General features: G+C 37.7%; 1 protein-coding gene across 1 annotated transcript in view; it reads left to right on the forward strand.

Moving 5' to 3' along the window:
* TBCEL (tubulin folding cofactor E like) overlaps window positions 1-16,940 on the forward strand; it is a 52,313-nt gene that overhangs the window by 5,369 nt on the left and 30,004 nt on the right. The gene's annotated exons all lie outside the window — the stretch shown is intronic.

Raw genomic sequence — 16,940 nt, forward strand, 5'->3', positions numbered from 1 at the left:
CAAAATAACAGTTTCAAGTATATCTTTTCTCTTCCATGTTGCTTGAGTTATCAATACCAGGGAGTTTTGAGATGAAATGAGAACTTTAATTACTATTGCTGCCCCACATCAGCTCCCCTAATATGTCTGATCCCTCCTGCTGTCAGTTCTGGTATTAAACAAGGATATAAAGGAGTGAAAGGCATATCTTACAGATTTCTAGTACCATGAACATGTGGATATATTATGTACAACATGACTGCTTGACTAAGAGCCCATGCTATTTAGTTGGAGCTTTATTGAATGAAATGCATGACATGTCATTTTTATTAGTGAATGTCAAATTCAGCTTAGATTATACACTAACCTATAATATAAAAAGTTACTTTATAATGGATTTTTTCTGAATTTGATTTCCAATTTGTTGACAAACTTAGAAAAGTCTCATTTAAAAGAGCAACATTGTCAAATAGCGTAACATACACAAATGGTGAGAAAAGGCTATTATTTAAAGTAGAATTGCTCTTACAATGCTATTTTTGCTGTGACTTAAAAACCAGTGCCTCTTTTCCATCCTGGTATGCCCCCATTGGGAGACCGATTTTCTTTCTCTTCTCTTTAGATGACCTTTTACTTAGGAACTGACTAGAAGGTATAAGCCTAATGCTTATTCAGAGTTTATTTGGCCAAATCATGCAAATGAAAAAGCTTTAAATGGATTGACTCCTTTGAAATGTCTCATTGAAAATTTTGTTTGCTAAAACTATTGTAGGTCAAAAAAAGGTTGATTGTTCTAATGGAAGAAAGTGATCCTGGGGGAAGTCATGTTATATTCTTGAATATTGGCTTTTTTTCTTCCATTGTACCCATTTTCAAGGGATAGTGTTCAGGTACATGTTTACTTAGCTTTCTGTAGCTGTTAATCATGCCAACATTCATTAAGTACCTGTTATGGACCATCCATACATTGTTGGGCTCTAGAGAAACAAAGACAAACTGCAATAGGCGCTGCCCTCAAGGAGCTTAAATTCCACATGGAGACCACATGCACATATATCAGTATATAAAAAATAAATACAGAGTAATTTAGGGGGAGGTACTAATAGCTAGGGGAATCAATAGATTATGTAAGAGGATATGTAACAGTTGAGCTTTGAGGGAAGCTAGGAATTCTCACAGGAAAGAGGAGTGAATTCTAATCAGGGGACTTCCTGGAGGAAAGAATAGAAATAGGAGATGGAATGTGTGAGGGACAGCAAGCACACCAGTTTGACTATATTGAAGAGTATGTGGAAGGGACTAATGTATAATAAAGCTGGAAAGATATGTTGGAGTTATTCAGTACCCAGTAAGCATTTATTAAGCATGTCTTGTGTGCTAGGCAACGTGGTATGTTGAATATAAAAAGAACAGAAAAAGATAGTCCTTAGTCTCAAGTATTTCACAATCTACAGGACACAACATGTAAACAACTATGTTCAAACAGGATATCTACATGATAAATTAGAAGTAATCAGCAGAGAGGAAGTGCTAGCATTAAGGGGGCTTAGGAAAGGCTGGGATTTTAGCTGGAACTTGAATGGAGCCAGGAAAGCCAGGAGAAGGAGGTGAGGAGGAAAAGAAATCAAGGCATGGGAGTTGAGAGGTGGAGTATGTAGTGCCTGGAAAAGCATGGAGGCCAGTGTCACTTGATTACATAGTACATGGAGGTTAGTGAATAGAAGAAAACTGGAAAGGTAGGAAGGGTCCAGTATATGAAATATTTTAAAAACCAATTGGGAGATTTTATATTTGATCTTGGAGGTGACAAGGAGTTTATCGAAGAGAAGAGTGGCATGGTCAGACCTGTGCTTTAGGAATATCAACGTGACAACTGAGTAGAGGACTGGAGAGTTGAGGCAGGGAGACCAAGCAATAAGCTATTAAAAGTTGTCTAGGCATGAGAAGATGAGGGTCTGAACCATAGTGGTTGCAGTGTCAGAGGAGAGAAGGGGCATATAGGAGAGATGTTACAAAGACGGAAATAATAGGACCTGGAGACTGGATGTGGAGGTTGAGAAGAGAGGGAGTAGCGAGTAGCTCAGGATGATACTTAGGTTGGGAGCCTGGGTAACTAAAAGGATGGTACCCTTGACAGTAATAGAGTTAGGAAGAGGGGAGTATTTTGGGGAAAAGGTGATGAGTTCCATTTTTAGCATGGTGAGTTTAATATGTCTGGGACATCTAGTTCAAGATATTTAGTAAGCATTTAGAGACAGGAGGTTAGGAGAGATGTTAGGACTGGATAAGTAGATTTAAGAAATATCAATATAGAGATGATACTTGAATCAGTGGAGCTGATGAGATCACCAAAAGAGATAGTATGGAAGAAGAGAAGAAATCCCACAAAGGAGACTGAGGAATAAGAAAAACGTGGATAGAGTAGTGTCATAGAAACCTAGAGAAAAAGTATCAAGAAGAGCCTGACTACTAGTGTCAAAGGCTATAATAGGGTCAAGAAGAATGAGGACTGAAAAAAAATCATTTGGCAATTAAGAGATCACTGGAAACTAGAAAGGTTTCAGGTAAATGATGAGGTCAGAAGCCAGGCTTGTAGAGAATGAAGAAGAAAGTAAGAGGAGAGGAAGTGAGTGCGTGATAGTCTTCTCAGAGAGTTCAGCCTCAAAAAAAAAAAAACAAGTGATACAGGACAATAGCTAGTGGAATTAGATGGATCAATTGAGGGGTTCTGAGGGTGGGAGAGTCATGAGTGTGTTTGTTGGCAGTAGAGAACTTTTTTGTTTGGTCATTTCAGTTGTGTCCAACTCTTTGTGATTCTGTTTGCAGTTTTCTTGGCAAAGATAATGGTTTGCCATTTTCTTCTTCCCCTCATTTTACAGGTAAGGAGACAAGCAAACAGAGTTAAGTGACTTGCCCAGGGTCACACAACTAGTAAATGGGTGAGTCCAGATTTGAATTCAGGAAGATGAGTAGTCAATGAGAGATTAAAGATAAAAAGAGAAGGGTCAGCTAGGTGGTGCAATGGATAGAGCTCTGGCCATGGAGTCAGGAGGACCTGAGTTCAACTATGACCTCAGATACTTGACAATTACTAGGTGTGTAACCTGGACAAGTCACTTAACCCCGATTGCCTCACCAAAAAGCAAAAAAAAAAAAAAAAGATAAAAAGAGAGTATGGATGATAAAAGAGGCAGCCTGTTGGAAAAAACAGGATGGAATGAGATCATTTGCATGTAGAGGGATTAGCCTTAGCAAGGAGGGCTCTTTCTTTTCCATGAGACAGGTGTTGGAACAGATAATGGCAGAAGGCATCTGGGTGATGTGAGATGAGGAAAGAAGAAATTCATCAAAAGCCCTCAATTCTTCCAGTGCAGTGTGAGGCAAGATTCAGCTGAGAGGGTAAGAGATAGAGGAGGCATAACTCCCTTATGGGAGGCTTAAAGAGAGATGAAAAGGTTTAGAGAAGTAACTCTGATGAATGGGATAATGAGTCAATTGAGGACATGTAAAAGGTTGCTTTGCTATAGTGGGATTATTCAACAAATTTGTAGTGGATCCAGTTAGAGTGATGTTTCTCCAGTGTTTTCATTGAGTGGAATGAGAGTAGGAGCAAAGGCAGCAGATGATGGGAGGAATCCAATGCTGATGTTTGGCAGCACAAGATCTGTGATAGCCCAAGGAAGCAAAGGACTAGAAAGAAGAGGACAGTGATACAGAACTGGTTCACTAAGGGGTCAAGATGGGCAGGGGAGGAAAGAGCAGCCAGTGCTAGGATGATGGCCTTGGAAAAAACTAAAGGTTTGAGGGATTGGAGATCACAGTAAGGTAGGAGAACAGTTTTTAAGGTTGCAAGGCACAGGAGGGGTGGAATGATAGCAGATTCTGATCAAATAAGGGAATTTCAGATTTTTGAAACATAGAAGTAGTACTTTTGTGGGGAATGGCCAGATAAAAGTATGACTACCTTTGTGTGTAGTTGAGGTAGGGTGGAATAAGTCATAGGCCAAAAGGAAGTTGAGGATCTTAGGTTGTTTGAGGGAATATCTATCTATCTATATCTATATATCTATATATCTATATCTATATCTATATCTATATTTCTAAGTCCTCTAGTATAAAGGCAGGGATTGAGAAGGAAAGACTGTGAGCCAGGCATTGAACTTTAGAAAAAGAAAGTGACCTGGAGGTTGATTTAACAGCAGTTACCAGAATTTTAATTAGGTCAGAGATATGGATTGTGAGAACCTCAGAGGAGGAGAAGTGTTAGAGATGTTAGAGGGTGATCTTGAAAGTGACCAATGGAGAACAAAGAATATTTCAACTCCCCCACTTGACTGAGGAATGAGTACAAGTGCAGTACTGGAAAGGGTGACAAGGGAGGCTGTATGAACAGGAGGGAGCCAGGTCTCAGTGAGAGCCAGAAGATGGAAGGAGTGAGAAAGGAAAAAATTTAAGATGAAAACAAGTTTGTTATCTATGGAACAGGCATTCCAGAGATCACAGTGGAAGATTTGAGTAGCTTTAGAGTAGGACATGGGAGGAGGGAGGGTAAGAAGGATTGTGCTGAGAAGGGGTTGGGAATAAAGGAATAGCAGTGGGAGAGGGACAATGGAGTATGAATAATGACTGGGCATTAAGAATCCCAGGAATGAGGAGACGACAACCCAGTGGGAGTTAATATTTGACAAGTGAGTCCTGGTGGGTTATTAATATCCTTAGAAATTTGGCCAGAGTGGAGTCTTCCAAGGGTGTTAGGCAACTCAGGGAGGGGACTGGTGGATGGAGCCAGTGGAATGATATTTGTCTCCTTTCCCTGCTGGCAAGCCAGGCCAGGCAATCAATGGAAGGGATGTAATGGAATGCCATTTTCTGTCTAATCAGGCTGGGAGGAAGATAGGAGGGAACAGGGTAGAATAGTGTCTTTCTCCATCCCCTTCAGTCAGAAGAAAGAAGCCAGCCAAGGGAGCAAGCTAGTAAGATTATGTCTCTGTTCCCTGCAAGCAGGAAGAGGCCACCCTAAAAGACTAGCATGCAATGGAATGATGTCTCCCTCTATTCTCTGTAAACAGGAAGGGTCCCCTACAAGCAGGAAGATGAGCCAGGTCATGACAGAGTTTGTTTTTGATTCTAGAGAATTCAGAGTTACCAGAGTTTATTGAGCTGTGAAGTGACTTTAGAGGTGTTTTGGGATATCACTTTGGCAGTTGAGTGAAGGATGGTTTGGAAAAGGAAGAAGGGGGGAGATACAAATAGGAAACTATTGTAGTAGTCCAGACAAGAAATGATAGCCAGAACTAGGGTATCAGCTTCATGAGAAGAGAGAAGGCGACAGATGTAAGAAGTTTTGTGAGAATAGAATTCATCAAATTTGGCAAAATATTAGATACATGGAGAGAGGCAGAATGAGGAGTTAAAGATGACTGGTTTTAAACCTAGGCAACTGAAAGTATGGTAATATCTTTGATAGAAATGGGGAAATTTGGAATAAAGGGTTTTTTTTGTTGTTCAGTCATTCTTCAGTGGTGTCCAACTCTTCGTGACCCCATTTGAGAATTTCTTGGCAAAGATACTGAAGTGGTTTGCCATTTCCTTCTCCAGCTCATTTTACAGATGAGAAAACTGAGGCAAACAAGGTTAAGTGATGTGTCCAGAGTCACACAGCTAGTAAGTATCTAAGGCTGGATTTAGGGAAATAAGGTGTTGCTGGAATAAGGTTTAGGGAAAACAATAGTTTTAGACATTGTTGAGTTTGAGGTGCATATGGGATATTTAATTTCAAATGTTCAAAAGACAGTTGGTAAAGAACTGGATTGTGTGTGTGTGTATATGTATGTGTGTACACAGATAACTGGGAATCATCATGTGCATAGAGAGAGTAATTGTACCCTTGGATGCTGAAGAGTTTGCCAAGAAAGAAGAAAAGAGGGTCCAAGATCGAGCCAAAATCTAAATTGATTTGGTGGTTTAGAGATCTTTGTTAACTTTGTAGAGGGCAGTTTCCATTGATTGATGCTGGAAACTGGATTGCAAGAGGCTACATGAGTATGAGAAGAGGAGATTAATGAGTGTAGACAGGATTTCTAGCCTTTTGGATGGGAAAGGGAGGAGAGTGAAATAATAGAATCAAGTAAAGATTTTTTTGTTTTACAGATTAGGGACACCTGGATATGTTTATGGGGATGTAGGTATATTGTTATAAGAGTTGGTGGCTTTTTTTCAGGAATATCCATGTCAGGGGAAATTTGCTAGTCAAGTACTTTATCTGATTATTGTCATTTTACAAATAAGTTCATAAATGAGTTTACCCAGATTGGAAAGCTCCAAATTAAAATATAGTGGGTGATTTCTGAAAAGAATAGTATCAGTCATGAAAGTTGATGATGAGCTTTGGCAGTATACTTGAGTTGATCTATAGGCACATACATCCCTAGAGTTATGTATCCCAATTTTATGGCTACTTCATTGACATGTTTGATGTTGGACAGATTTTGTTCAAATTTTCTAACCTTAGGCTTTCCTCTTCTATGTGGAGAGAAGAAAGGAACCTTTTGTTGGCTAGCTAGCTTCTGCCACGATCTATGATATCTTAAGCAAGACATTTCAATCCTTTGGGTTTGTTCCTCATATATCACATGTGTGAAGGTTGGGGAGAGAGGAGAACCACATGATAACTAAAATAGTAGTTTCCAATTTTTATGAAATCCCTTCCTCTTACAAAAAGTTGTCCCCCACATACACACTTTTCATTTAGCTGTCTATATGATTCTCTTAGATCTTATTTTATTCAAATTTTAATTTTTATTAAAATTATAAACTACATAAACATCTTAAACACACAAAAAATGTGTAAAACAATGTAAATAATCATTGTTGTGTTCATTGTCATAAGATCTATAATTTAGAGATGGAAGGGAGCTTTGGGCTCATCTACTCAGAGCCCCCTCATTTTACAGTTGAAATAAGTGAAACCTAGAGAGGTTAAGTGATTTTCCTAGTGTGTAAGTGTTTTAGCTAGAAATTTGAAGCCAGAGGGCAGCTGAGTGGTGCAGTAGATAGAGCACTAGCCCTAAAGTCAGGAGGACCTGAGTACAAATCCAGCCTCAGACCAAACACTTAACACTTACTAGCAGTGTGACCTAGGGCAAGTCATTTAACCCCAATTGCCTTTAAAAAAAAATAGAATTTGAAGCCAGGTCTTCTGACCTCAACCTAGCACTTTTTTCCCTTGGGCCATGCTGCTTATTGGTTCATTAATAAAAAGAAAGATCTTATACAAACTAAAATACTTATAGCAGCACTTTTTGTAGTGACAAAGAACTGGAAATTTTAAAAGATCCTACTTTGAGAAGAATGCCTAAAGAAATTATAGAAGCCAGGTGCATTGAAATGATATCATACTTGTAAGAGACAGTGAATACAGAGAAACTTGGGAATAATCATATGAATTGATGCAAAATGAAGTAAGCAGATAACAGTATACACAGTGATTGCAATAATGTAACTGGAAAGAACAGCAAAACATTGAAACTGAATGCTAAGAAATTATAATGATCAAACTTGATTCCAAAGAAGAGTATAAGAATGAGGCTCCCTCCCTTTGAAGAGGTAGAAGACAGTAGGTGTGGAACATTATAAATAATGTTAGCCTTTTCCATGTAATTTTCCTGAGCTTTTTTTGTTGTTGTTGTTAAGGGATGGAGGAGAGTAGCTACGTTCCAAAATGTAGGTGCTATAAAACAAAGTTATCAACAAAAATTTGTCTTTAAAAAAAAGATAATTAGTAACTTTGGAGAGAGCACTTTCAACTGAATGATGAAGCTAGAAGCCACATTGTAAGGAGTTAAGAAGTTAGTGAGAGGAAAAAGTGAAGGCAAGGAGTATAATCAGCATTCTCTAAGGGGTTAGCTGAGAAAGGTTAAGATTTAACTTTAACAAATTAAGGGAGTTTAAATTGATAGGATCATAGAGCTTCTCCAAGGCTCAGCTCTTCAATGAAGCCTTCCCTGATAGCTGCAATTGAAGGTGTTTTCTTCCTCCTCAAATTTTCCTAAAGAACTTTGTCTGAATCTTTCCTTTGCCTCTATTATGTTATTACATATATTTTGTTTTCCTCCAGGAAAGTCTTTGTGCCTTTTTTCATCTTTTATTTGTCTGGCACATGGTAAGTTCTTAATAAATGTGTTGTAATCACAATATCTTCCATCTTACAAAACATATTTGTCAGTCCTAGACATAATAGCTTTTATTGTTTGACGATTGACAGATATATTTCCTCTTGAGTAAGTTATGGAAGGAGAAGCAATGTCGCATATAGTAGACAGAGAGCAGCCTTGAAGTTCAGAAAATGTGGGCTTCTCCCAGTACCCCAAGAAACTCTACAGCTCTTAAATGGCAGAGCAGGTGGTGAACGGTTTGGGTGGTGGGAGCTTCTTCCATGGGAGTTACCTACTACAACAATAAAATCATAGGACGAGTTCTCCCCTTGCTGCTCGATACACAAGAGTAATTACAGGAGTTTCAAACTTATACCTGAATGTTTCATTATTTTGGCATGTCATACATTCAACTGAGAGCTGCTTTTTGGTTCCACCCAGCCTCCAGTTTCTCAATTAAAAAAACTTAAAACTGGGCCTTTCTGAGGGTGTTTTGGCTGCTTGACCCCTGCTTTGGTGATATTAATCTTGCCCACCCACTCTTTAACTTCCCTCCACCATTGAATCTTATTTCTTCTAGAATTGAATTCGGGGATGCATCCTTGTAGAGAATAACAGGTTATCTCTAAGTCACTAAGATTTCTCCAAAATGCTTAGTATAGGTAATTCAACTCTTACTGGTAAGAAAGGAAGTTCCTGATAACTCTTTTTGTAAACCTCAGCTATATACTCTCCCTAACTGATTATTTTCATTGTCTCAGTAGAGTGACGGAGTAGCAAAAACATGGGGCTGGAAGTCAGAATACCTGGATTGTTTCTCTTCCTGGCTCTACATTAATGCCCTTTGCCATGTTATTTATTCTCTCTGAGTCTCACTTTCCCCCCTTGAAAAAATTAGATGATTGGAGTTCTCATATCCTTTGTAGCTCAAATATTCCACAGTGTTAGATACTATATAGGGATACGGCGAAGTGTAAGATGCTTTCATTGCTCATAAAAATTTTGTAATTTAGTTGTAGAATGAAAAAAAAAGGAGGGGGAAACAAATATTCTAAAACAATAAGAGAAGAGATGATTAATTGCCAAATGAATGGTTTGGACAGATCTGAGATTGTGAAGGAAAGAGAGAGAGAGCACCAGAGACTGGAATGGTCTGGGAATCCTTGGTGTACAGAGATGGACCTTGAGTTGGGGCAGGAAGAAATTGTAGGATTTGAATTGCTGAGGAGAAGATGAGTAAAAATCTTCCTAGAAAGGAAACGGAGGGCTTTTGATGACACGTTAGGCATATTATTGTGTTACTACTGTGCTAATTAGCAGAGTCCTAAAGCCTGAAAAAAAAAATGGACTGAAGCAATTGTAACCTCTTAGGAAATTCTGCTTAGGCCACCTGTATTCACAGATAACCAGGACATCATTGCTCTAACATTATTCAGGTTGAACAAGAGTGGTTTTGTTTTTAGGAGGTAAGTACTTTTTAAATACTCGTCTGTACAACTGCTGTAGTTTTAAAATTCTAGAAATGCTTCTTGATTTAACAGGAATAGTTGGTAAACTGCTGCTGTATGTAGAATGATGGCTAGTTGTTTGTCTCTAATGAGGCTTCACTTTAACATGGCAGCTTCTGGAGCTACTCCTGAACAGAGATAATCGAGATAATATGTTCTCCAGAGAGCTGAGTAATGACCTTAAACTTGTACATTCACAGCAGAGAGAAAAGATGCCTGTAAAATGTTCTGATGAGGTCTCATAACATCTGGTTGGGGGGTAGGGGTGGGGACCTCCCTTTATGGGATCAGCTGTTACAGAACCTTTTTCTCTCTAGTTAAGAGATCAATACCTCTATTTGGAAAAGTTCATTTGTTCAATTACTTTGATTTGGCTGCAATGTTTTCCTGTCATTTTAATAAGTTATGTGTCAGCAACCTAAGTATAATTCACGTACTGCTCATAAACAACTAGCTGGAGACATCAGATATTTCTTATTTAATAAAGGTAGCAGAACCCACCGGGCTGGTGAGATAGAAGATATATTTCGTTTTAGTGTGCAGTTTGTACCACAAAAACCTAAGCAAGTCACCTCAGATTCATGTCCTATAAAATAGAGACAAGTGTTAGCTTGTCTCAAAGGTTATTTTGGAAAATTACTAAGGAAAATAATTTTTACCCAGTATAGGAACACTTTGCTTGGTCTGTTGGTTCCAAGATTAAATAATTACTTTCAGAACTTAAATAAGAATAAGTTTAAATATTTGGAGCTTTCCTCAGAAGAGTCCAGGATAACTAGAAATGTAGGATAGATGTATATTCATTTGTGAAGAAGACAGTCTGTCCAGCTGCAGAGTGGAAAAGAGTCTCATTGGAAATTTGGAAAAAAGCGTAGCACATATTACATCTTTCTTTATGTCTGAGGACATATGGAAAGTAGCTTTGCTCTGTATTACAAGATGACCTGTTTATGGAAACGTTCATTTGGTCAAGTCCATTAAATTAATAAAGAATTATCAAGTGAATGAATGTTTTGGGTAAAGAGCCAGGGAAGTTGAGAAAGGAATGTTTACAAAACAAAGTGAAGAGATGTATTTCCATAGATTTTTAAAAATTATACTTTCAGCCTAACTAAAACTATATTCACATGTTAATTATTATGACTCTTATTATTTAACCTTCTTCTGAAAATTTTTAAACAGATTCAGAAGTCTTGGTATGATACATTTGAATTAGCAAATTAAAGTAATGTGTCATATTTTATAATAAAATGACAGGCATGGAGGAAAATCATATTTCCTGATGATTTGATTCTTGATTTGAGTATTTTGTCCTATTGAACTTTAGATATGAAATGAGATCGTTTTGAAGTTGCATTTTCCCCTTAAAATTTAGCTTTTGATTATAAATGTTGTGGCTTCAAAATGGTAAATTATTTAACATCTCCCTTTAGTTTGAAGTAGAAATGAAGAATCTGTTGTAAAGTAGAAAACTTTGTGAATAGCTTTTGTTTTTATTGTTTCCTTTAAGTAGCGTGGTAATTGTGAAATTATAAGAAATTAGAAAATCTTTTCTTAGTAAGAGGAATGAACTGAACATCTAGATTTCCATTTCATTTGACAGCATTATTATTTGTATTCTGGTTAAAAAAGTTGACATGCCACACTTCCAGACTTGGGTGCAGTGTTTTGTTGCTCAGAGATCTTGAAAAGTGAAAATACTTTACATAGGGTGGTATATATTACAGTGTGAAATCTTGGTGGCTGGTATGCTATGATAATTTATCAGCACCACTCAGGTTCATCAGTTGAAATGCTTTTAGCGAAAAATTAGTGAATTGGCTAACAATTCTTTAAGACAACTATAAGTGTTTTTTTTTACAATTTATTTCCTCTACTCCTCTTTCTCCAAAGTTGGCAACCTTTCTGTGTATATTATTTGAACAATATTCATGAGTATTAGAACTGAATTAGAATAAGTGCCCTCAGTACATGGAATAATAATTACCATACTCTGGTCAACTGTTGTTCCTTCTAACCCAGTTTTCTGACTAACTGAAAACAAGGGGATTCACAGAAAGACAGTATGGTGTAGTAGAAAAAGAACTGAAACAAAAATTGGGGTTTAGCTCCTAGCCCCACAAAGTGACTTAGTTCTCTTAGCCTATGTTCCATCATCTCTGAAAGGGGGACACTAATACTTGTACTACCTATTTCATAGTGTGGTGGTACTGGTGTAAAAGAAACATTTTTTACAAAGAGCTTTGTAAATGTGATTTGTTGGCCTCAATACGTCATTCAGAAATTTGTCTTAATTTTTTTTTCTTAAACTTAGCTATATAAACTTTTCTTGAAGGAGATAAAATACCTTATAAACCTAAATTAAATTTGTGTTGTGCATCTGGATCATCCAGCTTTCAAAAATAAATAAATAAATCTTACATTGCTAACTACAAATTCTGAGGGGCTCTCACAGAAAAGATGCTGTCTTTTCAAAAAATGGAAGAGATTGCTGAAGAATTAGGAAGTCCATAAGATGAACTTAGGCAAACCAAAAAAGTAATTTGAAGAGATCTTTACTAAGATTCTCTAAAACCACTAAGAATAAAAGATTCTTTAAAGGGAAAGAAAAGATGACTTGGAGAGCTAGTGGAATTATTTGCCAGTCACAGTAGAAAGGGGCCGGTTGTGGTTTGTCCGTTCTCGAAGAGGACCGTGACATCAAGAAGATGATGCCATAACTTGGAACTGAGTTGGATTACAGTGAGGGAGGGTTGTGCAAAGTCACCAGCCTCGCGTGGGTCCCGTGGCCAGATATAGGTCAGGGTGACTGGAGATGGCCTTTTTAAGCTATAATCTTTTAAGAGTTCTCACCTTGACTGAGGCAGTACCCACACTGGCTAGAAAGGGGCTAGCAGGAAGTTTAAATAAATGAATTGCTTTGTGAATATTTCTAGTCCAAGACTATTTTTTTTTTGTTTTTTGGTGAGGCAATCAGGATTAAGTGACTTGCCCAGGGTCTCACAGCTAGGAAGTGTCAAGTGTCTGAGGACAGATTTGAACTCAGGTCCTCCTGCCTCCTGGGCTGGTGCTCTATCCATTGCACCACCTTGCCGCCCCCCAGACTGTCTTTTGAAGGTGACATAGATAAAACATAGAATAGTGGTGAGAGCACAAGCTTTACTATATTTAATTAGATGAAGAAAATTGGTTTATTTCTCTGGAAATGAATGACATCTGGCCAAAAATTTTAAAAGTACTTTAAGGAAATATTGTGGAGCTGGTACTCAAATTTGTTAACTTCTCATTAAAAGTAGATAGCTAAAGAATTTGTTAAGCACTTACTATCTGCGAGGCACTGGTAATACAAATATAAACAAGCATGATAGTCCCTGCTGTTAAGGAGCTTACATTCTAATGATGAAGGAAAACAGTAAGGGGAGCTGGATACACTGGCAGAGATATGGTTAGGAAGTAGCTGAGAAATACCATAGGTGCCTGATTCCCTTCCAGGGGATCTAGGAGCAGAGTCCAGGGTTATGATGTGAGGGGACAGATGACAATGCTAGCTATAGTGGTCGCATAAGCGCTATTTCAAAGTGAATCTTGGAAACTTACAAGGGCTTCTTGTAATGGCACCTGGGTGCCATTAACTTCTTTTTGTTAATGTTTTGATAACTATTTCAATGCAGTTATTTTCCTTTGTAATCATGTATTTTATTTTAGGTATTTAAAAACATTCTAGTAAAATACATTCTGAAAAGGGGTCCATAGCCTTTGCCAGACTGCCAAAGGGATCAATGACACACACAAAAAAGGTGAACTCCTACTCTAGACCAATAAATGGTGATTTGCCTCCCAAACCAGACAAGTTATGAATGGGCATGACATTAAACTAGGATCCTAGAAAACTTGACTAATAGGCAAAATTTTGAATTGTATTCAGTAAACAGTGAAAATCCACTGAAGAAATTAGGGGGTCAAGGTTTGAATAGGAAAATAACAGCTGATATCCCTTGCTGTTATATTGGGTTTTATCCCTTTATGATAATTCATATGTTATTTATATTGTGGGTTATCTCTATTGGAAATGGTAACAAGAATTTGTATCTGATGTATCATACTATGAAATGTAAGAGTTCGTTAATGAAGTCAAAATTAATCTTGCAACTTGGATAGTAGACACTTTCTGGACTCACCCTCTGGTTGCAGGGCACTAATTATAAGTCGTTTGTTATTAGGGGATAATTTATTTGAAAGGCTGTGCTGTTTTGACATTATTCCTTTAACTGGCAGGTTTCCATGTTCTATACAAGCATTATATTATCTGTATTATGCACTGAGGAACTTGAGGCACAAAGGGCTTGTGATTTTCACAGGGATTACTCGATGATTTGGTAATGGAGCCGAAGAACAGTGCCCAGGATGCCTGGCTCCATCAACCACTAGCTCAGAACAACCTCTTACAGATGCATTAGCACTCTGCCAACATTAGATACTGTCAAAAGTTATTTGACACCTGTTATTTCCAGAAAGTCGTCAGGTTTTTAAAAAATCCTTTTAAAAGGCCTCACTGTAGGGTCTCTTGCCATCCTGTTTTTGCTCATTTTTCGATCTGTTTTAGGTGTGAGCCTTTTCTTCCCACCCCGTGTTCCTTCTTAAGCTATTACAGCTGATTTTAAATAGATCTATGTTACTGATCGATTCTACAATCTTAATTCAATTTAAAATTCCTATATTAATGTGTATGCCATCTGCATTCCTGGAAAGCAATTCTAGTACAGAACCCTGGAAAATGACCAATAAAGGCGCCTAGAATTGCTTTTCAAACAGGACTGGGGAGTCAGGGGGAAGGGCGTGGAATGGGACATGAGAACAAAAAATAATCTGGTGAAGTTGTTAGATTCCTTGGTTCCCAGGTCTATAAAGAATTTCAAATTGAATTTAACATTTAATTTTTGTGTCCCTGGCTTTGTCTGTTTCCAGAATGAGTGTAAGAATGTTGCCTCCAAATTGTAACTTTCCTCCAGCGTCTAGAGATTTCTGAAACCTCCAGACCAAAGAGGCTAACATAAACAGGACGTGAGTTGTCAGAAGCCATTTTAGCAGCTTTTCATCTTTCACTCTTCTCAACTATCAGTTTTATGGTAGGAGTCATGCTATCTTACCGCTTAAAAAACAGCAACAACAACGACTTTGTTGAGCTGTTCAGTATCTAGAAGCTTATAACTTAATGAGGGGTCACTATCTAGAGCCAATTGTAAAGCCATTGTTTTAGACCATCTACTGCCAGTAGGTGATAAGATATGGTGCACTTTGACCCAACTGCTCCCCAAAGCCCAGATGAACCAAATATAGATCAGTCTTTATATATAATCAGATATGGGATAGAGGGCAGGAGTTATGCAGAAAATATAAATTGTCTTAGGCTAAAGTAAGCCAAATCTTTGCACTTTTAAGATTATACTGAGCAGATGGTGGTTTCATCTTTTTCTGTTTACTTATGCAAGATCCATTAATGTTACTCTCTGTAATCTAAACTTTTATCGAAAATGAAATAGATTATCAACCAACATGGTAGTTGAGTACCCACTGTTTAGAGACCTGGCAAAATAAAATAAAAAATTAAAATAAAATAAAAAGAAGATATGGTCCCTAAACTCAAGGAGCATGAACTGAGGATTTAAAGAATCTTAGAATCATGGAATCATAGAGGTAGAAGAGAATTAAAGGTTATTTAGTTCAACACTTCTTTTAGCTTTTCCCCCTGCTGCTGGTTTAAGATTTTGTGCTTAGTTTTTTGATTCCTCCTTTTGACACAACTTAACTGGGATGTTTCTGAAAGTCATTAAATCACCCCAGAGGATAAGTCTGTCAGCTCAATGTTACCTATCATGTGTAGTGTCCTATACCAGAGTTATGAGTGGATATAAAATAGACTACATCGTCACATACTTCCATTTTGATTTAATGGAAGAGACGGCCGTCAAATCAGAAAAAGATCTCATGTAAAGTAAAACAAAATACAGAGGAGTATAAAGATAAGGAAATAATCAGTCGACCATGTATTAAGGACTTAAATTTGTTATAGCTAATATACGTTATAAACAAAATGTCCACTGGTATGAGCATACCTTTTACTTTCTGATTGTATCTTTATATATTTTGGGATTGACTTGGTATATTTGTGTATGCCATGGGCAAAAATTACTATGTAAGCTTAATTGTCATATAGTAAAAAATGTTTTGGAATGAGAAAATGGGTTTGAATCCTGGCTTTGCTATTTGAAAGCTATGTGACCTTGAGCAATTCAGTTCATCTAAAAATATTCCCTCTTCAACGAACTTGCATCCAACATGTAAACAGATAAAGGAGGTGAAAGGGAGCCATTGGAATTTACTAATTTGAGGGTAAGGGTGACATAGTCAGACCTGTACTTTAGGTAGAACAGTTTGACAGCTCTGTGGACGGTGGACTGGATTAGGGAGAGTTAAGGCAGGCAAATCAACCATCAGACTATTGGCAGTAGTCTAAGCATGAAGTGATAAGGGTCTGTACCAGGATAGTGGCAGTGACAGAGGAAGGACAGAGACATACAGGAGAGAAACTACAAAGAAAGAAACGACAACATGTGGAAAACTGCTTTGATGTTTAATTATGGCATGTAGATGATCCTGGATTATCAGCAGCTGTGTCAATCTGTTTTCCTGAGGAGCAGCCTAGCTAAGTTCAGAGTGGTTCACCACTGTGTTGGCCCCAAGGTGATGAATTTTTTTTTAGTCACAGCAACTATTAAAGACTATATATACTAAGACATAGAGGTATTGTGACTTGTATCCATGGAGGAAGTACTGACAAAATCACAGACCCTTGAAGAATTATTTTTCCTCTGCTTTGGGTTCAGAGGCATCATAACCTGGCTCCTTCCTGTCTTTCCAGTCTTTTTACCTCCATGTAATCTGTAATCAAGTGAAAATTGGCCACTTTCTTGTTCCTCACACAGGATACTCCAGCTCCTGAACTTTGGATAATTTTACTGGCTGTTCCCCATGCCTGGCTTCTCAGGGGTTCTGTTAAGTCTCGGATATAATCTCACCTTCTGCAAGAAGCCTTTCCCAGTTCTACTTAATCTTAGCACTTTGACTTTAAGATTATCTCCAATTTATCCTTTACATATCTTTTTTGCACCTAAGTGTTTGCAATATTTTCTTCCGTTAGACTGTGAGCTTACTGAGAGCAGGGAGTTTCTTATATCCTCAACACTTAGCATAGTGCCTTACACATAGTAGGCACTTAATAAATGTTTGTTAACTTCAATAT

Source organism: Phascolarctos cinereus, unplaced genomic scaffold, assembly GCF_003287225.1.
Source record: "Phascolarctos cinereus isolate Bilbo 61053 unplaced genomic scaffold, phaCin_HiC Scaffold_726;HRSCAF=1367, whole genome shotgun sequence".
Taxonomy (NCBI): Eukaryota; Metazoa; Chordata; class Mammalia; order Diprotodontia; family Phascolarctidae; genus Phascolarctos; species Phascolarctos cinereus.